At 40.6% G+C, this 21,025-nt stretch overlaps 1 protein-coding gene across 1 annotated transcript in view; it reads right to left on the bottom strand.

Moving 5' to 3' along the window:
- Positions 1–21,025, bottom strand: part of GAB2 (GRB2 associated binding protein 2) — a 1,426,812-nt gene that overhangs the window by 657,720 nt on the left and 748,067 nt on the right. The gene's annotated exons all lie outside the window — the stretch shown is intronic.

Consider the following 21,025-nt stretch of genomic DNA (forward strand, 5'->3'; position numbering starts at 1 on the left):
TCACTTTCTTGGGTGCGGTTCATACCCTAGGCCTTAGAAACTCGGTAGTTTTCAAATGAATGGAAGATGCAAAAGCAGTTGTCGGTCTGTGTCAAGAATCGGTAGTGTGAAGTGCTTCCTCAGAAGCTGGTGCCTGCTCAGCAGCTCCGGACTCAACCAAGGTAGAGACAGCCACAGGATCCTTAGTCGATAAAGAGCCTCGCGGCATTATGGACTCCAAAAGGGTCTTGGTAGCGGCTTGCAAATCCACAGAAGTGGGCATCAGGGGCTGCAAAAGTGCCTCACTGAGGACCGGAGAACTGATGACTAGCTTATCGGAAGTGTAGTCAGAAGTTTTGGACCTGTGCGGTCTGTCTCTGTCTTTATCGTTACGTTTTTTCAGAAGATCTGCTGTCGGACGGCTTACCAAAGCCATATCAGAATTCGAGGACTGAGAGTGAAAATATGTAGCTACAATAAGGGCTTGATGACGTACAGTTCTAGCATTGAACAAAGCACAAAAGTGACAGCAGGGGACGTCGTGGTCTGGGCCTAAGCAAGTGAAGCATTAAGAATGAAAATCTCTGTGTAGCATTTGCTTTCCACAGGTGAGAGAATTGCTGACTTTTTCTGACATCGGTTAGAGCAAGAAAAAAGGATCCCCAATGGGGTACTTAGCTTTAGAAGACTTCAACTTCAATTTGGAAATGAAAAAACTCAGGTAGCGGCAGACCGGCACTCATGGGAAATGCTTCTGCTTTGGGCTCCTCGGCAAGAAAGACTGATGTAATGGCATCGGCTGCCTTTATTTATAACACTGATGACCTGACATCAGTCCTGGAGCAACGGCAACTGACACAGAAATACTAAGCCTCTGGTATTCAGGCCGACTGAGGGCTACCCTGGCAGGGATAACCCAAATGTGATGACTGCAACAGTGAAACACGAAGAACATCCACAGTTCTTGTGGGGTTTGTGCACATACTAAAATCTGCACGCATACCAACAATCATTTGCATAATACTACTGTCTGAAGCAAAAACCATTCATCTGCAGTGAGCTATTGCTACTGGCTAATAACATTGACTACTGCATGCACAGCACACACGACACAAAAAAGCACGCACATGCGCGCGCACACGCACACCCACACACGCACACACACAGACACACATGTATGCACACACACACACACAGACACACACACACACACACACACACACACACACACACACACACACACACACACACACACACACACACACACACACACACACACACACACACACACACACACACACACACACACACACACACACACACACACACACACACACACACACACACACACACACACACACACACACACACACACACGGACATACAGCACAGCATGCACATCCACATCCAATGCTGACTAGCACCTTTGTTTGTGGTGCTTACCTTAGTCTTAGTATTTTGCATGCTAAGAAGTTTACAACACTGCTTCCTGATGTAGACTTGTCAAAATGATATCAGCAACAATTTCATATCCTCAGGGTATATGCAATTACTGTTGCACACTTGTGGACGACTGTCTACATCTGTTGGTAGACATCTCAATCTGCACTATTCTGTAGCCATATGCCAGCAGAGAAAGTATGACTAGCCACCCATGACAAAACTGCAACTCGGGCAATATGCATATGCTATGTTCATAAGTTCATAGGTATGTACTAGGCTATTGGCCCTAGGGCCTATATAAGTCTAGCCAAAAGGTACCCTGGCTTTCGCCACCCAAGAAAATTATTTTCCTGTGCCACTGTCGAGCAGAGCCACAGAAGTGATCCCCAGGGTGAATTTCCTATCTTACATCCAGTCATCAAGATTTTTCTTGAAGAGTGCTAATGAGGAGCTTTGTTTGATATAGATAGGTAGTTTGTTCCAGAGTATAGGAAGTCTCTAGGACAGGAATCTATCCCTCCAGCAGGTTCTGTTTATTGTGGGGACAAGGTTTAGGTCCCTAGAGCATGTAGCTCGGAGGGAATGGAATTTCTTTATGTGGAGCATGTCCAACAGCTCTGGGTTTGACATAGCTTTGTGTGTTAGGCAGAGATCACCTATGAGTAGGCGATATGTGACAGTGTAAAGCTGCAGTTTTTTGAGACAGTCTGCATAGGGCATCTGTTTGAGGCCGGTAATCCTCTTTGTGAGGTATTTCTGCGGCCTTTCCAATTGTTGTAGATGTCTTGTGAGGTACATACCAAAAGGGGCATTGTACTCTATAATGGGTCTAATGAGTGATGAGTAGAGAGGAACAATGACCTCTTTTTTCCTGGATGAGAAACCTTTTCTGATGAGGTGTGCCACGTAGAAAGAATTCCTGACTACTGTGGTGATGTGATTATCAAAGGAGAGACTACTGTCCACCTGTGTTCCAAGGTCTCTTATCACACTTTCAGTGTTAAGCAGACTACCGCCTATGTGGTAGTTCATGGGTACAGAGTTTTTACCAAAAGGGATGACAATGCACTTTTTGGCACTGAGCTTGAGGCCATGGCTTTGACACCAGGCATCTGTCTCAGCGAGGCCCTTTTGTAGGATGTCCACATCTTTTGGAGTTTTGATTATGGCTCCTAGTTTGCAGTCATTTGCAAACTTAGCTAGCCAAAGACCTTCTGTGTTAGCCTGTACTTCAGAGAAGTAGATACCAAACAGGAGAGGACCCAGGACTGTACCCTTTAGTACTCCACTTGTCACTAGTCTGAAGTTGGATTTGGAGTCTGCTACTTTTACAGTGTGGGTTCTGTCAGTGAGCCAGTTGGTAACCCATCTTATGACATAGGGATTTATACCTAGTTTAGTGAATTTATCTATAATTCCAGAGTGGGGGATGGTGTTGAAAGCCTTGGCGAGATCTAGATAGGCTATCTGAACCACCTTACCCTCATCCACGGGTTTGGTGACCGCTTCAAAGAAGTCTGTCAGGTTTAGGAGACATGATCTGCCTTTTACAAACCCGAACTGGGTGGGGTCCAGAGTTTGGAGATTACCAATGTCATTGTTTATAAGTTCCATGATGATACATTCCATAGCCTTGCAGACCAGGGGCGGTAGTTTCCGGGGTCCATGGCAGCTCCCCCTTTGTGGAGTGGGATAACCGTCACTGTGTGCCATTCAGTGGGCACATAGCTTGAGGTGAGGCTATGATTAAACATGGTATGTAGGTGGGGTGCCAGTTCATTCTGTAGTTCATGTAGAACGCAGCCTGTGATGTTGTCAGTTCCCATGGATGCTGTGTTCTTGGCTTTGGAGAGTTTGTTTTTTACCTGTGCAGCCATGATTACAGGAACTTTGCATTCTTCCGGTATAGAGATAGGCCCTTTAGGGGATGAAAGGGGGGTAAAGTTAGCACTGAGCCTATCTGCCAGGATGTTGGCAACATCAGTTGGTTCTGTATATTTAGTGCCATTGTGCTGTAACTCAGAGCAGATCTGAGTGTTGCCATTAAGATTCTTGACATAGCTATAGAATGCTTTGTGGTTATCTTTAGAGTCAGTGGCGATTTTGTTTTCATAACTAGATTTGGTGGATTTTATGAGGGATCTCAGCTTCTTACTGAGGCTGACCAGGGAGTTCCTCCAGTCATGGGATTTTACTCTTTTTTGCAACAGTTTCTTTCTTCTGTTGTAGAGTTTGTTTATGGCAGGGGACCACCAGATTGGCTTCCTTTTTTTGGAGGATAGCACCTTGGTTCTGTTAGGGATTGCACGATCCATATACTTGTGTAAGTGCTTATAAAGTGCATTTGTGTAGGATTCAGCAGTCATACCTCTATTGTCCGTCTGCATGGGTGTCGTGACGTTTGACACTTCTGTCTTAAGAAGCGTGAAGTTGGCTTTGGAGACATTTTTTTACAGTGGTTTCTCTAATAGGGGGTGGGGGAGGGATGTGGATGTCTAGGGTGATTAGCTTGTGGTCGGATCTGACCAACGAGGAAATGACCTCTGGTGTGGAGCACCAGTTGCCCATGTTGGTAATAACCAGGTCTAGGATATTGCTGCCCCCTAGTGGGGGTGTAGATAAGTTGATCCAAGGCGTTGGAATTTATGAATTCCAGAAAACGTTGAGCACAAGAGTTGGTACATGAGTAGTTTTCCCAGTTAATGGTGGGGTAGTTGAAATTGCCCATTATTAGGGTGTTAGATTGTACCCTAATATTTTCCAGTGTATCAAGAAATGAGGGGAGGAAATCCTGGGGCATGGTGGGGGATCTGTAGCAAGCTACAATTTAGATTGCGGTCTTGCCCAGCATTAGTTGCACTTGGATAATCTCGGATGCATTATGCTGAGCAATTAGCCTGGAGGTGTGGATATCCTTAATGAATATGGACACGCATCCACCTTTAGTGTTTCGGTCCAGGTTAGGTGGCTGAAAGGTGTGTTATGAATTATAGCCTGGTAATGCAGGGGTACTCTCTGGAGCCTTGAACCAGGTCTCTGTCACTGCACAGATGAAGATGTTCTCAATTTTAAGGAGTGCCTCGAGTGAGTGCATTTTGAAATTTAGACTTCTAGCATTGAGTAGCAAAGCCCACAGATTCTCCTTGCTTGTACTTATTACAGTGGTGAATTTGTCATTTGAACCTTGCCTAAAAAAAGTCACTATAGGGGTGGCTAGAGCCTTAGCCAGTATCCGGAATCTCAGGGGCGACAGGTGCAGGCCATCTCTGGCAAAGCATCGTGGTTTGTCGATCATGTCATCCCAGGCAGACAGATACTGGATCCCCTTAGAATGACACTAGAAGCTTAGCCAATTGTTGAAGTCAATCATTTTGTGATAACATAAGACTTCTCTGACTCTTCTCCATGAATGGACTTGCACCACATTGTCCTTTCCCAGTTGTTTTACTGCAGAAATGGAAAGTAGAGAGAATAACTTGTTCATGAATCTCAGTCCATGTAAACCAAAGGAAAGGACTGATATAATCTTGTAATTCAGCTGAGCAGATCCCACAAACCATTCCAAACCGTGGGTCAGTTTATTCTCCCGCAACTTGAAACAGCAAGAAATCCTGACATCTTCTACCGTTAATTCACTAATGCTCAAAAATTAATACATAGGGAAGGAGTCACACTTCCAAAATTCCTAGGGGGAGAAGTAGTGGCACTGTGCATTGTTGCAGAAGTAGCGACAGCCCACGGAAGCTTTATAACAATGTGCAAAATTAAGGTGTACACACCTACATCCTATATAGAGGATGGAGTATCTATATGAGGTTAAAATCTAATCAACTGAGATAGTACTGTATGAAGCAAACTCTTCACAGTGCAGCTCCTGGAATTCTTTCTGCAATTAGTGACATTTTGTTTGTATGGTTTGTGTTTCAACCTTACCAGATTTTTCTTCTTTTCCCAATTTTGTGCGATCACTGAACTGGTACACATAAGTAAGGGAGGGTGTGAGGAGATGCATATTTTATGCCGTTTTGTCTGCAGTTTTGGCATGTGCATATTTGGGGAACTTTTATCGGTATTTATTTGCAGGGAGTTCACTTTTGAGAACTACTAGCTCCCATCCTACAAAGTGCTGTTACCACTGCTGTAAGTCATACTTCCCGAACTGAGCCTGTAGCCAGGCTCAGGCTAAATAACTTACAGAGAGCTTCCACAAGGACACATTTAGTACTATTTAACAAACATCCCAGAATGTTGTTTATTTAGTACTAACAAAAAGCCCAGTATGTTATCTGCTCACATGAAAGATGTGCTCCTAGTCTTGGACATTACTTTCATTACATATTCTTACATGATCACTGAGAGGGGAGTTGAAAGATACAGGGGATAGAAGGACTATGGATAGTCATCTCACTAAGGAAATTTGCACTAAATTTATTTGCTAGTACGTTGGCGATGTACACTAAGTCCTAGTAGGTGTTGTCATTTAGTATCAACTCTGTACATTGCTGAGTGTTTCTTTACTTTCTAACATAATTAAAGATGGATATATAATTGTACTTGGCTTCTGAAGCCAACCTGAGTTTATGGGCTAATATTTTTATTTTAATGCCTAGTGTAATTCCCAATATGACTTAGGAATCTTTAGATCTGTTGTATACTCTAATGAGTTTTTTTTTTGTTTCACTGTAAATGTTATGTCAGTGGACCATGAGCATGGTTTGATTTTAAATTTACTACTGAATTTGGATCTAGATGGACTTCCAATTATGTACATTTGTTTATGTGAGTATAAAATTCCTTTGTGAATCTATCTTCTGAGTTGTTGTCTAGGTTGATGATGTTATAAGCAAATTTTGAGATTTCATCATAGAATTTAAGGAGATTTGTGCAACTAAAGTCTTTGTGTTTCAATACATTGGTTTTCGGGGTTTTAGATAGTTTGAGGGAACAATTACTAGCTTACTAGTTTATAGTCTTACTTAATCTGACTGGGAGTTGCTACTAGAGCTGTGCATGATGATGCTACATTTGTAAGTACCAGGTCAAGAATATGTTGTCCTCTAATTGGGACAGTAACAATCTGTTCCATTGAGCTTTTATTTATTAGACTTAAAAGCCATGCATATCCTGCAGTGGAGGCATAGCTACTCCAGCTGATTGATGGTCAGTGAAAGTCTCTGAAATGTATGGAATTCTTATTTATGCAGAATTTATCCATGACATTTAGGAATTGACAAGAACTTCTGAAGTCATGTAAAGTGTTCTATACCAAGTGATAAACTGATAGCTAATTCTATTTAGTGTCATTTGGAGTTTGACTCTTTAAATTTGTAGGTCTTTAGGAAGGAGCTGTTTGGAGGTGTTATGGTCTCTGACAATTATGGATATTCCACAACAGTTGCCATTGGGTCTAAAAACATGGTAAATGTTAAACCACGGTATGGAGGGAGTAATTTACTGGATATATAAACCATGTTGCAGTGACTACACATATATGGAAGCCTTCCAAATGCACAAGTGCTTTAAGGTTGTGCAACTTGTTTAAATTTCTGGCATTGAACAGAGTCACCATAATTTGACCCAGCTTTGATACTCACATGCATGTTACTTTGGACAAAAGGTATTCTGGGGCAGCAAAGGCTTGAGCCAGTATGTGGAAGTCTTTGAGTGAGATGTGCTTTCCATCCTTTGCAAAACAAGTAGGACTATCAATTGTCTTGTTTCATGCCAACACACACACTAGATCCCCCTAGAATGACACCAATTATTTATTCAACTGTTGAAGCCAGTCGTCTTTTCTTTGTACTTAGCCATCATTTGTGGAGAAGGGAGTATTCTGCTCTGTGTCAAGGTCTTGCATTTGTGACATGCACAAAAAGCTTAGACATGTCTCTCTGTATCTCCCTCACTGTTTTTTGCCCCAGGTCATTCAGTCCCACATGCACCAATACCATATGATTGAAATACTTATCAGGTGCAAGGATCATAAGTGCTCTTGAAAACTGAGATCTTGGCACTTCAAAGACAACTCACTGTCACTTTGTCTTTGTCTAGCCTAGTGAATGTGAAATCTGTGTGTCTCACTATGGTGTCATCAATCACGAAAGTTGTTTGTGGAGTGGCCTGGTGTACTGGAATTAAGGCTGTTTGTCTCATGGCTAGTCTTGCTAAAGTTGAGATATTATATGATTTTGACTTTTGCTAAGACTTAATCCTTAAAGGTCAAGGAGGCTTAGGTTAGAATTTGATTACAGCATCAGCATTTGACATTATATTATGTGTCTCGGTTGGGTTCATAGCACATGTGTGAAGTGTTAGTGCAATGATCACAGTCTGTGTTTGTATTTGTTAAGATTTCATCATCTTTCCCAGATCAGCAGCAATTACCCTCCTACCACTAGAATAAGCACTACAAGTTCCACATGGCTTATACTCCAGGCCAAAACTGGTTGTTTGCTTTAACTTTGAAAAGTGACTAAATACACAGCAAATAATTACAGCAACACTTATTAATTCACCTAACAGCACATAAACTACTTGAAATGTAGTGCAACTCTAAAATGATTTTAATTAATAGTTCTAATTTCAAATTCAGAGAAAACATAATTTGGGTGAATGGATAGGAAACAATAAATCTACCCCTTGTTTAGCACCCATGTCCCCTCATGAATAGGGGCAACAAGTAAATGTCCCAACATATCATTGTTCTGCCTGCTTTTAATTTATTCGTATGCAAAATGTAACAACTACAATTAATGTGAGAATGTAAGGTTAGGATTCCAAAGATCCTCAAAGATCAATAGCCTATTAAGTACATATGAATTTAAAACCCTAAATACTGGAAAAAAAAACAGAAACCAGTCAAAACTGATTTAAATTGCTATACAAATTACAGAAAGCATTTAAAATGTAGTGCTGTTAAAAGAGTTCCTTAATACTGTCTGTCATCAATAAATCCACTGAGACATAAAAATATTTTATGGCAAGACATTATACTTTTCCAAACAGAATTTGACAGCTACTGTGATTACACAGAATGCAAATTAATGAGGCAAACTTTGAAGGCTAACTTAAGTGCATGAAACAAAGCACCGCCCGGCTTACATGGCACCTTCTGGAATATTCTTTCCAATCATGATTCATATTCTTAAACTGAGAGCAGCATTAAGCAATTACCACTCAGAAGTTGTTAAGACTGTTACATTTCAGCATGCTCTCATGGTGTCATCAGTAATTTTTCTTTACACAGACAATGCTGCATTCATTACAGAACTTGTAATAAAAGCAAGGACAAAAAACAGTGGCATACTGTCCTTGTTTCTAACTACTTCTCATAGGCAAGCAATGTTTTATACAATTTCATTGTCTATAACAAACCATAGCTGTGGTTCCTTATCCAAATTTGTAACATCCAGTTGCAGTACCCATACCCCACCAAACACATATGTTCTGCCCTAGCTTGCATAGAAATAAATGTCTAAAATACAGATATCCATTTTGACAGTTGCAATGTCTAAAATAGTTCTACTACAGTGAATCTCTTCTGTCACTTATATATTTTAATATACACTTAACAAGTGGAAACTGTAAAATGACTTCACTTAACTTCAAAATCAGAGAAATATAACAATATGAACAATAACTGCAAAAAAAAGTCTCAAAACTGTTTCAAATAGCTAGGTGAATTTAAGTACAGTAAAATAAATCATTTGTGGTTTACTGGATGCAAAATGGAGTCAAAACACCACTTTGTTTTTTTCAGCATGTACACAGCAAGAACAACTTCCGGGAATCTTGGAATAAGCATGCCACAGTCAGTCTTCTCCCTAAGTAGTGCAAGCCCTCTACCCTTGCTAATTTCTTTTGGGTCTCATTCTTGCCCCCTAGGTGTACTTGTCTCATGACTTAATCATATTCTAAGTGTTGATATCCTATGTGATAAATGATAAGACTTTAGGACAGAAGATAGCACTACCACAGTCCTACTCTCCATACACAAGAATGGGATCATGGGAATCTGGTAGAGGATTAGGCTTACTGCCATAACCAGAGCACTTTACTCCTTCTTGCATCCATTGCTCCTAAGTGAGCTCCACAAATGCAAACTCCAATTGGCTAGCTTCTCATACTTCATGAGGTGGGTCTACGTCAGATTGTCAAAAGCCCACATTGTTGAATGTATCTTCTCTTTGACAATTCAAGCCATCAAACTACTCGGACCGAGATCCCATTATGGTGGGGATCAGGAAATTTGCCCTTTTCCCCACTGTAGTGCGATCTTGGAATTAATATAAATAATTAGCAGGGTGTGTGTGTGTGTGTGTGTGTGTGTGTGGGGGGGGGGGGGTTATGGCTTGCATTGCCAATGAGATGACATTCAACAATGTGGCTGACAATATGACAGAACCTCATGAGGTACTTCAGTAAGACATCCTTTAGGATTTTGGTCAAGTATGCCCTTTCAAAAGCATCCTCACTAAACAGTAGAGTCCTACAGGAGTCCTTTCTTGGAACACATCTTTTGTCTGTTTATAAACCTTTTAAACCAGAACATTCAGCCCTCCATACAGTCAGATTTAGAGTTAATCTTAGCCTCTTCTGATCTAGCCTTTCATCTTGATACCCTAAATTCATACTATGTCAAGAAATGGTGAACGCTACTAGGTAGTTTCAGGAAAGGTGGTTGGAACTGTTTTTTTCTGAAGTGAGACTTTTGTGATACCTAGGTTAGACTAAGGTTTACACTTATAAACTGGATTGCCCAGGTAGAATTTCATAAAAAACAGTGATGCCACCACATGCTTCAGATGTCTGAGTCTGTGTCTCATCTTCTCCTTCTCTTTCACTTGACACCTTGACTCTTTCCAGGGAAAACAGCTTTTTCTAAACTGAAAGCTTCTTATTCTTTCACCTGCTTACTTCAGATGTCATGGCTACAAAAGGTTAACATGTCTATATTCATCCCTAAGAGTATACTGTGTTAATGCCCACTGCTGCTTCTACTACACAGCATGATCCACAAGTTAAATGACTTCTAAGTACATAGCGACTCAACCAACTGACTTGTACCCTCATCTGCAAATTCTGAATCTCTATTTCTCACTGCCCAATGGCCTCCTGCACATTGTCTCTTTATTGTCTGCCCCCAGAATTACCTGCTCATACTCCTTCTTCTGTCTAGCCCTTTTTATACCACCTCCCAAACTTCAGTAAAGTTCCAGCCATTCTCTATAATCATGGACCATTATCAAAATAAACCATTATCACATTGAGCTATACATGATAATTTTAGTATTGAGACAAGGGACTACCTAAAGAAACTATCCATTCACAAGTATCAGACAGACAATAGTTCGGGTCAGTACTGTTTGATGGTTTGCTATATGTGTATTTTTTAAACACGTTTACTAAATTATCAGGAGACCAATTGGCATAATGGTTAAGGTCTTCACCTCCCATGCACAAGCTACAAGGTTCACTCCAGACCTTTGGCCAATGCCTGTTTGGATTTTGCATGTTCTCCCTGTGTCTCTGTGGGGTTCTGCCCACCTCTAAAACACAAGCTGAGTGTTTTCCATCTCAAACTAACCAAAGAATGGAGCTGTGGGCAGCAGCACAGACACTACATGGTACCCATGAGGGGGACAGTTGTATAGATCATCAGCTTTGGGCATCTTCTGAGGTGCGTAGTATCCTCAAGATAGGAGAACATGGATCCCAGACTGCCTGCCATGGCAAGGCTAACCACTCAACAGCGTAAAATTATGGCTGTCGGTGATTCGGTCATGTTGACTAATGTTGCCAAATGGGCATAGGTGTTTGCCGGTGATAAGTGGGTTGAGGACTGACCTACACCAGGGAGGGGAGGGATGTATGTGCCCCTACTGGCCAGTGTGTGCTTGCCATAAAAGGCCATAAGCCCTGGGTCAATAAGCTCCTGGCCAGCTGGTGTCTGGTTGCCCAGCTTGGGTTACCTCGGATAGCTCTGTTGTGCGAAAGCTGGACATAAAACTAATCAACCTGCCAAACAAGAACTAAGAATTGATACACTCAATGAAGGTTCACTGACTGGATGGATCTCGGAAGTGGATGACATGATAGTATGTTGGACCCTGGACATCCTATGTATCCAGTAGATAGAATGGAAGAGCAATGCAGCAAAGCCACTTTCGAATACAGAATGTAATACTCAGGAGGAGGACAGGATAGAAATGGTGTGAGAATTGTGATGCCGGAGAGGCTTCAGAAGGCAGCGAGCAATTTCATCAGAATTAGTGACTGACTCATGGCAGTCAGGCTGGAGCCTAATGATAGGACATTATTCGTAATCTCAGCCTATGCCCCACAGCAAGGCTGTGACAGTGAAGAGAAGAGTACATTCAGACAGCATTTGCAGGACGTACTAGAAAAAGCCAGACAACATGAATTGGTGTTTATAACAGGTGACTTGAATACACATATCGGAACAGACAGAACAGAATGTGAGGACTGCTTGGGCCCACATGGTTGGAGCAACAGGAATAAAGAAGGAGAGGCTATTCTAGACTTTGCAAATGGCTTGACAGTAGCCAAAACATGGTTCAGAAAGACAGACAGACACAAGATCACATACAATAGTGGTGAACATGCAACTTAGGTAGACTTCCCCCTAGTAAGGAAAGGGCACTGGTGCAGAATCAGCTATTGCAAAGTTACCCCCAGTGAAACCGTTGGCCCACAGCATAAATTACTGGTTGCCACAATCAGCTGCAAGCAGTGGACAGAAAATGCTCCAAGGCCAACAGAGACCAGGCTGAAGACCTGGAAGTTGACTGGAGAGAAAGTACAACAGTTTAAGGAATAATTCAGGGGCTCTAGCCCCCCAAGAAGAGGAGGAAATAGGTGGAGTTGAAGAATGGCAGTACCTCAAAACAGCATGTGTGAGGACTAAAGAACAGATATATGGCCAAGCCAGGTATGGAAATGAGGTAAATAAGGAAAGCTGATGGTGGAATGCAGAAGTCATCAAATGAAAGAAGGAGTGCAGGAAAAAGTGGGAAATAGAAAAAACAGACCAGGCTAGGAATGAATACTGGTTGGCTAACAAAGGGACCAAGAAAGGAGTTGCAGTAGCAAAGAGCAGGGCATCAGAGGTACTCTACCAGTTTCTAGAAAGTGACTAAGTAGGTGGCACAATGAAACTGTATCAGGTTGCAAGACAAGGCCAGAAATATAAAGAAGATAATCAGACACCCTTCATAAGGGAAGCCAGTAACAGCCTGTTCACCAGTCTTTTGAATGAAGAAAACCCCACAGAAGCTGTACTGCCCCAGACACATCCTATGATGAGACAAGACAGGGAAATGACCCTAGAAGAAGAAAGAACAGCACTTAGGAAAAAATGAAGTTAGGGAAAGAAATGACATATAGTAGTTGTTGGCAATACTCCAGCTGGGAGCTAGATGCTGTTGAGGCAGATTAGTAAAAAAATTCATTGAGCTGACAGATTAGCCTGTGGTCTGTAACAGTAAATAAAGCGGAATGTTAATCCAGATGGTGGGAAGAGCTGGGAAGAGTTAAGGGTCAGTCTGGATGAAGGTAGGAGTAGAGAAATAGCAATGTTCTGACAGTGGAAAACAGGGGTGGTTAGAGGAAGGAACAGATGCAACGACGGGAAACAGTAGGTGGGAATTCTTAGTCGGGATGCATGCATTGACATAACCAGTGTCCTTTGAGGTGGGTTTTTAGAGCAGTTTTGAAGAGAGTGCCTGATGTTAGTGCGGTTTTGGAGGGGGGAGGATGTTCCATAACCTGGCTATTTTGGAGGAGAAAAGAGCTTCTCCAGCAGAGTTCTTGGGTTTGGTTACAAGAAGTTGTTTTTTATTGCTGGAGCATAGATGTCTGGTGGTATGGTAGGGCTGGAGAAGATTTTGAAGGGATGGTACTTTGAGAGGATAGTTTACAATCTTGTGGGCTACAGCGAGTTGATTCAGGTGTAGAAGTTGAGGCAGTTCGAGCCAGTCAAGTTCTGTAAGTGAGATATAGTGGTCGCTACGATAAGATGCTCCAGTGGCGAACTTAGCAATTTTATTGTAACAGGCTTCCAGCTTGTTTAGGTCTGTTTGCCTGAGGTTGGTAAGTGTAGGAGAGGCGTAAAGAAGAGAGGAGATGAAGTGAGAATTGGCCACAGAAATTCTGGCAGTTTTCATGAGGGATTCTTTGTTTCTATACAGGGCTCCTAGTTTTTTGTGTACTTTTTTATGGTTAGTGAAATGTGAATGTCGAATCTGAGATGATTATCAATCTCAACACCAAGTAGTTTGGTGTTTTCTGTTGGGGAGATGATGGTATTGTCATTGGCTAGGATACTGAAGTGAGGGTTGGGAAGGTTAGAATTTGTGGGGTGAAAGATGTGGAGTTTGGTCTTGTTAGGGCTGAGTATAAGCTGGGCATCAGATAGCCAAGGTTCCAATGATGAAAAGGCTTCTTGGGTGATTTTATGAAGTTCTGGTACTGTAGGGGCAGAGCAGATGAGAGTGGATATGATAAAGATGCTTGGCGAGATAGAGGAGAAATGGCTTCTGAGGGTACTCATCACAGTGTGGAGAGAAAGGTGTATCCCAGATGACTGCAGAATAAGCATACTCATGCCAGTGTACAAGAACAAAGAGGACATCCAAAATTGTGGGCAGTACAGAGGCATCAAACTTCTGTCACACTGCATGAAAGTTCTGGAGAAGGTGACTGATAAATGGATACACAGAGTAGTAGAAAGTAAGATGGGAAATGAGCAGTCCAAATTCAGTTCAAGATGTAGCACAACTGATCCAATGTTTGCAGTGAGAAAGATAGTTCAGAAGAAGCTAGAGATGGGGAAAGAGTCCAACTGGGCATTCCTAGACTTGGAGAAAGCATATGACAAGGTCCCCAAAAAAGCTGATTTGGGCTGTCCTGTAGTGGTTTGAACTCCCAGAAGCATTGGTAGAATTAGTGTAGGCTATGTACAAAGATCTGGTAACTTCAGTATGAACAGTGTTTGGTCTCACCAAGGGGCTCCCAGTTGGAGTGGGTGTGCATTGGAGTTCTGATCTCAGCCCATTGATGTTCATACTGATGATGGATTAAATTCGCAAACAGGTCAGACAGGATAGACCTGCAAAGTTGCTGTAGTCAGATGATGTGGTATTACAGTAAGATTCTGAGCAAGAACTTCAGCAAAGGACAGGGGAATGGAATGCAAAATTGAAATCACATGGGATGAAACTAAGTATAGATAAGACAGTGGTAATGGCAGCAAACTGGGGAAATCAGAAGAAGCTGAGAATTGAGATAATAGGGAAGATAGTGGAACAGGCTAACAGCTTCAAGTAACTGGGAGGGGTGGAAGAGGAGAAGAACGAAGAGATCAAAGCTAGAGTCAGAGGGGCTGCAGCCAACTGGCATACAGTGTCAGGTGTAGTATATGACACAAGAATGCCAAAGAAGCTGAAAAGTAAGGTATGCTAAACAGTGGTGCAACCAGTACTACTGTAAGGTACAGAAATCTGGGCAGTAAAGGCAGAAGCAAGACAGGATGGAAATGAACTGCCTGAGAAGGGTGGTAGGATGCACACTGTGGGACAGACGAAGAAATGAAGACATAATCGCAGAAGGCAAAGTAGATCCAACTGCAGAAAAGATCAAACAGAACACATTATGGTTGTTTGGGTACACGAGAAAAAAGCAGAAGGCAATCTGGTGAAGAAGTTTTGGGACAGACAAAAAAAGGTAAGAGAAAACTAGGGCATCCAGAGTAGAGGTGGGTGGATTGTGTGAGAGAAGACTTGCAACAGTCAGGCATGAGTGTCCAAGAAGGTAGGAGTGTGGCACTGAATCGATATAGAAGGTGATGTTAACCCAAAATCCCAACCCCACGTAGGAAATGGGAAAAAGGCGGTTGATGATGATGAATTTACTAAATTATCACATAAAATAAAAGCATACATACATTAATAGAAAAAACGTAATAACATTTTTTCATTTACATACATTATAACTTAAATATATGTTTTCTTTTTATAATAAATGTCATTCAGACCAACACTACATACATGGCCGAATTCCTCTCTTCTCTTAAACCTCACTCCTTCTCCCCATGAACATTCGTATGAATGTATTGTTCCCACAATTTCCATATAATTCTGGGTAATTTGTTCCTTCCTTTTCTAAAGATGTCACTTCAGTTGTTTATCTCTTTTAAATATTCAGTACTTTAGAAACAGTTGGTTTAGATTTTACTTTCCATTTTCTAGTAATTGCTTTTTTGGCAGCCAATATAATTAAACTTAATAAGGACTTAGTTTGCCTAGGCAATTCTGATCTTGTGCCTCAGCTTAAAAGAGTAATTCCCTTAGTTACACCCATTTGCTCACTCAATATTTCTGACAAGAGTACTCTGTAGGATATTTTTTAAATCTACCAACTCATTCTTGTCTTTCGGCTTTTCCCATTTACGGGTCGCCACAGCGGAACGCCGGTCTGCTAATGATTGGCAGTGGATTTTTACGGTGCTGAGTTGCCAGCCTGATGCCCAACCTTCAAAAAAGACACACCCATTCATGCACGCACCTACCTGCATGTCTTTAAACGTCACTTGACCATGGGGAGGACATGCAGACTCCACACAAAAGGTGGTCCAACCGAGAATCGAATGGGAGAACCTCTTGCTGTGAGGCGACAATGCTAACCACTGCACCACCGCGGCCTATAAAATCTACCAACTCATTACACTCCCCAAAACATATATGTGTAGTATTTCACACCATCCTGTGTGTTGTGACCATCTTGTATCATGACTACTCTACTTCAATATATCATCCCTGCTTTGTAATCTAAATTACACTCTCAAATGTGCTGTACATCCTGAATCATGGCTGAAAGTGAATCACATGATCAGTCCATTTACCTGCATCCATCCAGTGGTGTCAACTCAGAAAGTCACATCTGACGCCTGGAGAAGCCCCATGAGCCGCCTGCAGTCATCCACAGAGTTTACTGGACAAGTAGGGAACAGAAACATATTATCTCACACACACACACACACACACACACACACACACACACACACACACACACACACACACACACACACACACACACACACACACACACACACCTTTGTCAAATTTCAGTCACCAAACCACCTATCACATGTCTTTGTGATATGGGAGGGCACTTGGGTACCCACAGGTAACCCAAGCAAATAAAGGGAGAACACTCAGATGCCTTACAGACAGCACCCTTGTTGAAAACTGAAGTGGGGAACCTCATGATGCAAGGCAGTAATAGCACTTACTCCATCACTTTGCCTTCCAATTACCTCATCCAAAAATAATAAATGAATGACTGAACCATGACAACTCACATATATTTTCTGTTAATTTTATTTTCACTATTTATGCAACAAATGCATGTAACTGTCTATCATCAGCTTCTTTCTTAATACTTTACATAGGTCTGCTTACTAATACAGGATGCTGCTTTTAAAACAATTAAATAATGAAAGAAATAGATAAATAAGCAAATAACAGCAAACAGTCTGTTGTCAATATTATACATGGCTAGTTGGCAAAAATAAAAAAAAAATGTTATTTACTTTTTATTTTCCTTTTAGTCTATAACATATGGGGGAGTTATAAAGAAATATACTCCTGAATGGAGACCCACTGTCTAGATCAAACAGTCAAAATAGGAAGGAGTAAAACCCTTTATAACTCCCAGCCTACCAAAGTACTATAGTTTTTATACCATGAATTAAATAACTTTAATTTGTTTTTGGGTCTTCCCGAGTCACGCGAGTAATGAGGTTGCACTATGGTTCATCACTTACATGACTCACACGTGGGGAAATTAAATGCATTTTTTTAAGACTGTAAAGGGCATTCAAGATGCATCTTTTAGACTTCTAAACAGGTGAAAGTAAAGGTGCTCTGCTTAAAAAAAGAAAAAAATAGCAAGATGCCTTTTGTTCATATTTAGCTTACCTTACCTGATGCTATAACAAGGAGAGGAATGCCAGCGATAAGACCTAAAGGTCTTATCGCTGGCATTCCTCTCCTTGTTATTTTGAACTTTTTTGTTTCGCTGGTTTACCTGATGCTATACAATTATGTTTTTTCTATGTCTGAAATTCTTTATTTTTCCAACCTCCTTTTTCACAAAAACAGTAAGCTACAAACAAGGTTACTGCTTTTTTTCTTTTGTAGCCATGGTAGTTGTAACTATGCATTTACTTACACTTTTTTTCAGGAGAACTCTGCACCATGAATGACCCCGGAGGTATTTAATTTTAAGGTAACACCTCAGCCATCCTTCTCGATCATCTGAATGGTAAAAAGCAAATGGCGTCACTGCCTGACATGATATTATACTGACCATATTATATATAGTTATCACGCAATATTTTATATGCTCTACTAATTATCCCTTTCTTAACTGCAACTCCTGCTCTAGATTCTACTAAAAACTCTACCAGTGCTGGTGGTCTTTCGTTTAGGACCCCCATATTTCTTTCTCTTTGCCTACACTCTAATATTAGTCCTTGATATAGAAGGCAATATTCAGCCTGTAGTCAGATTAGTTCTTGGCATCTTCCCTTTACTATTACCTTTCCCTCTCTAGCTATTTGCTCCTAGTACCTTAGTTCATTTGCCAATTTTCTTCAATATATTCCTGCCCCCTCTTCCCTAATGTCTCTATCCCTAATTATAGTCATCCCTATCGTCAGAATCTCTTTTCTGCATTCCCGTGTTGGCTTAGTTCTTAGATGACCTTCTGCTACTTTATAAATATAATATTCTGTATGATGATTGCTGTTCTCCTTAAAGTCTGCATCCAAAAGCCCAGTCTCCTCCTGTTGCTTGAGCTTCCTCCCAGTTTCATCATCATCTTTTTCCACTTTGAATTATAGTTCTCTGCTTGTGCTACGTATAGGAGCCTTAACTGCTCTGAAACACAGCTATCCCACTTGACTCTTGACAACCCCCCCTTTTCCCCCCAAATAAAATCCTTCAGCTTTTTATTAATTGCTATCCACAACTTCTCTGGTTGATAATATTATGCTTGACCAGTACATAAGACTTCGGGGTCTAAAAACATTTTAACTGCTTGCTTCTTACTATCAATATCCACATAATGGAGCTTCCATTTTCTTAGTTTTTTATTATCTTTTGTTTAATCTCTTCCCACATATGCTTAGATGCCACACTAATATTGTTTTTATCCATAATCCTAAATACTTAATTTTATCATGTCCCCATAAATATGGATATTGCTGAATCAATTTGCATGTGGGTACATAATTTATCACTATTGCTTTTCTTTTCACTTCATTAATTTTGCATCCTGAAATGATTTGAAACTGTCTAAATATGTTCCACAACAATACAATTCTCCTTTCTGGTTTTATCAGGTATAAAATATTATCATCTGTAAATACAGCCAGCTTTTCTGGACTACCATACCAATTATATCCTTGAATTTCTGAGTCCTTTATTTTCTTTGCCAATAGTTCTACATATAATGTAAATAACAAAGAGGAGAGAGGACACCCTGGTTCCTCTGCTCAAGCACAGATTGTCAGTTAGGACCCCACCCAGTTTAGTTTTTGCCTCCGATCCTTCTTATAATTACATCAGGGAATGCAAATGCTTCCATTGCTCTGCTCATAAAATCCCAGCTTAGTCTGTCAAATGCTTTCTCTGCATCCAGACTTACCAGCAACAGTGGTATTTTCTTACATTCTGTTTCCCTCTGGATCATCAGTGTTCTGTTAATGTTGTCAAATGTTTGCCCCCCCCCCTCCACAAAACCACACCATTCTTTTAGCCATTACAGACATAAACACTTTATAATCTTGGGTTAGTATTGAAATGGGCATGTATGATGCTGGATCTGATGGATCTTTATCCTCTTTAGGTATTACAGCTACCACCACTTTCTTCCAGGTTGTTGGAACTTCTCCTCCTCTTAAAATACTGTTAAATAAAACCTTCCAGATCTTTTATCAGTTTTTTTCCCCTCTTAGCTTCCAAACGTCCACAGGAATACTATCTAATCCTGGGGATTTTCCTGTAGATTGGTTATACATCACCATTTTATCTCATCTCCTCCTATCCTAACTGTTAATAATTGAGCATCATCTTCCTCTAACCTTGGCATATTTAATTCTTCCATAAACATTTCCATTTGTACCTCTTCTTCATTTCCATATTTCTCTGCTTTATCCAGACTTTCATAGAATTTCCAACATGTTTCTAATACTTCTACAGGATCCCTAGTTACCTTCCTTGTAACTGGCTTCCTAAGCTTGGTGACAGCCATTTCTACTTTCTGTTGTCTGAGTCATTGTGCTAAAAGTCTTGTGCTCTAGAGTTACTATCAAAAAACAGTTGCTTAACATCAATCTTTCTAAACTCGTGCAAATTATCAAGGTAATCCCTTATTTTCTGTTTAGCATTCTGTAGTTGCTTCTCTTCTTGTTCTGCGAGATTCCCCCTATTTTGCAATACTTAAGCATTTGTCAGTCACTCTAAATATTTCTTGCTACTGCTTAACCATACCTCCTTTTCATTTATTTCCATCCTATTTTCAAATTCTATTTTAATTTTATCCCACTCCCTAGCTATATTTTCAGAAGTTTCTATCTTCTCTAATAGCTCCTGAATAATTTCTAATACCCGTTCTTTACATTCATCTCTTTTCAACAGACAGGTGGGAAAGAGCCACTGTCTCATTTTTATTTCATTACCCTGTGTTTTTATTTTAGTAATTACTGCCACATGATCTGAAATAGTTACTGGGTGCGTATCAAGACCTTCAATTAAATGCACGTTCCTGTGAATTGTAAATTCTGTGTAGCTTAGCCCTGTTTTTGCATCTTGGGGAATAATATGTAAATTAACTCCAAATTAGTAGTACTGAATTTACATCTTCCATGCCAAATATTTTCATACATTTCTTTAAAAATCTACCTTCCTTTGTTATAGTTCCCTTTCTGGGCCCCCCAGACATATCTTCACTGTTGCAAATCAAACTCCAGTCCCCACCTATGAGTAATATTCCTTGCTGAAAAATGATTATTTATCCCAGAATTTTCTTTAGTTTTATTATAACAGTTTTCAGTGGAATATAAATACATGCCAGTGTAATCCTCCTCCTTTGCCAGTAGCCCCTTAGGATTACAAATCTACCATTATTGTCTTTTTTTCCTCTTCTATTACTATTGGAGTTCGTTTTGCAATCAATATAAATACTCCTCTCTTCCTTTGCTCCAGGTATTTCACTAAATAACCATCCAGAAAACCTTTCTTTATCAAATTCACATATTCAGTTCTTTCCAAGTGTGTCTCCTGTAGCACACTTATTTGCACTCTACATCTTTTTAAAATAGTTCACCACTGTTTCTTTTTTGGATTTATCTGTGAAACCATTGATGTTTAAAGACATTATAGAAATAACCTTATTCTTGAGGGATTAGTATTAGAGTGAAGCCAGCTTTAATACTGGTACAATCAGGGTACAGTCTAGGCAGCCTGAGAACTCTCACTTGTATCATTCTACTCACTGGCAGTCAGACATGTTAGTTTAT

Source organism: Protopterus annectens, chromosome 5.part0 (assembly GCF_019279795.1).
Source record: "Protopterus annectens isolate FY-2018-M chromosome 5.part0, PAN1.0, whole genome shotgun sequence".
Taxonomy (NCBI): domain Eukaryota; kingdom Metazoa; phylum Chordata; order Ceratodontiformes; family Protopteridae; genus Protopterus; species Protopterus annectens.